The 2,500-nt window shown below is 47.8% G+C and overlaps 1 pseudogene; it reads left to right on the forward strand.

Annotated features, from left to right (window-relative positions):
* Window positions 1-2,500, forward strand: part of LOC120908139 — a 9,151-nt pseudogene that overhangs the window by 3,029 nt on the left and 3,622 nt on the right.

Raw genomic sequence — 2,500 nt, forward strand, 5'->3', positions numbered from 1 at the left:
GGGTGGGTTCAGCCCCACTTTGCTCCGGTTCGGCACTGAGCCCGTCGTCTCATAAGGGCGCGGGCCAACCCTCGCGTGGAGCTCCCTGTTTCATAGCCACCCACGGAACCAAATAGGAGACTGCATAAACAGACGCGGATAGCGGGCCTGAGTTTGAGCCCAATAGAATGAGTAACACGAAAACTAAGAAGGTCAAAAGACCAAGGGGTTGACAAGAAAGATCCGGACCAAGCGTTCATGGATCTTCAAGATCGAATGGAGGCGATGCGTTTTGGGATAAGCAAACTCGATGATGAGTCTTCCCATTTTACGCTAGTAACGGTAATGATGGACTTCCTCGATGAGGTAATGTCCGAATTTCGAAGGTACAGAGCCGTAAATCGCATGCAGCAGGTCCTCGACCGTCAAACGCAAACGTCGTTTGACGGTAACGATGGATTCGGGCCGCAAACGCGAAAAGGCAGAAGACCAGTGGCTGATGACCAACAGCCTGGTCCAAGTGGGTTGCAAAGATTGCAACAACAACAACAACAACCATCGAGGTTGACCCCTGTTAGGAAGCGGTGGAAAATATTCCAAGTCCGAGAAACGGACCGAATATTAATGAGGGTAGAATTAATAAGAGGAAGAAGAAGAAGAGCAAGAAGAAGCAGAATAAGCCCAGGAAGCGGCCTGAGGCTCTGCTGATATCGGACTGCACTTCCGAGGAGCTGGCGAAATTGCTCAAGGAAATGAAGCAGTCCGATGCTCTTAAATCGGTTGGAGAGACAATCTCTAAGGTCCGACGGGCCCAGAATGGAGGCATGTTGCTAGAACTTAAGCAGGGTAGTTCTGCTAGTGCAATTGCCCCAAAGGTTAAGGAAGCGGTGAAGGGCAAGGCGTCAGTGAGAACGCTAGCTCCTTCTAAAATGATTGAGATCATGCATCTCGATGAAATCACCACCCCAGAGGAGGTTGCGGAGTCTGTCAAAGCACAGCTCAACATCGAGATAGAAATAGATCGTATCAAAATGAAGAAAGGCCGCGCGGCCGGTACGCAGTGGGCACGGATCAACGTATCGCTGCCAGACTTTCAAAGCTTCCTGAATTTGGGAAAGCTGAAAGTTGGTTGGTCGATATGCCATATCCGCGAGGTTATGGAAGAGCAGAAATGCTATAAGTGTTGGAAGGTAGGCCATACGAGCTACCATTGTAGGGAACCAGACAGAAGTAATCTGTGCTGGAAATGCGGTTTGAGTGGACACAAGAAGCAAGCTTGTACCAACTCTGTCAAGTGTTTGGATTGCGGTACGAGGTCACAGAACCTTCACGCAACGGGCAGTTATATGTGTCCCCGAAGGCGAACGATTAGACCATAATGGTTAGGTTGCTACAACATAACCAGAATCATAGTTATGCTGCATTTCAGTTAATGTGGCAAACGATTAGGGAAGAATCTGCGGATATAGTGTTGATTGCAGATCCGTATCTGGCAACAACCAACGTCAAAGTGTTACGCAATGACGATAACACAGCAGCGGTAGTGGTTAACGCGGACTTACCAGTTAAGGTAGTCAGTAAGGCTTTGAAGGGTTTAATGATAGTTGACATAGGTGATATGCGAGTGGTTAGCGTTTACGCGCCACCTAGATTTAGTATGGAAGAGTTCCAGAACATGTTGGATAACACGGTAATGGCCGTAACCGGTATCCACAAATTCGTTATCGGGGGACTTCAACGCTTGGTCAGTAAGTTGGAACAACCAACTTGGCGAGCGTGGAGAAACCCAGAAACGAAGAGGTGAGTTGGTTTTATCAACCTTTGCGCAGATTGACGCAATTTTATTGAACGACGGCAGCACCCCAACTTATGTTGGACCAGGGCGCACGTCAGTAGTTGATCTTACTTTTGCGAGCCGAACCGTAGCAAGATCATTTAAGTGGGAGGTGTTATCTAGCTATATGAACTCTGATCATCGTGCAATACGAATAGATCTTGAGACGCAAAGCGTGCGTAATCTGTCCCGACCCATAACGGGATGGAGCATCAAGTATTTTAGCAAAGATATATTTGAAGTTATGATGCAAGCCGCTTTTGAGACCGAGGTCACAACAAGCGAAGACTTAATGCGTATACTTGTCACGGCGTGCAATGCGACGATGACTAAACGTAAGAGGTACACTCCTAACAAGAGTGCATTTTGGTGGACGTTAGAGATTGAGGCACTTCGCAAAGAGTGCAAACACCGCGATCGATTAGCGCAAAGAGCTTTTAATACTGATCTCTATTCTACTTTTAGGGACGAGTTCAAGGTGGCACGGAATGCCCTCAAGCGATTGATCAAGCATACCCGACAGAGGAAGTGGAAAGAGTTCCTGGGAACAGCGAACAACGCATCATTTGGTATAGTATATCATACGTTCAAGAAAGTGGCCGAGGGTTCGATTGGACCCCGAACCATGACATTGGACGAGTTTAGGGAAGTGGTGAGCGAGCTTTTTCCTACTCACCCAAACACGGT

Source organism: Anopheles arabiensis (assembly GCF_016920715.1).
Source record: "Anopheles arabiensis isolate DONGOLA chromosome X unlocalized genomic scaffold, AaraD3 X_pericentromeric_contig0032, whole genome shotgun sequence".
Taxonomy (NCBI): domain Eukaryota; kingdom Metazoa; phylum Arthropoda; class Insecta; order Diptera; family Culicidae; genus Anopheles; species Anopheles arabiensis.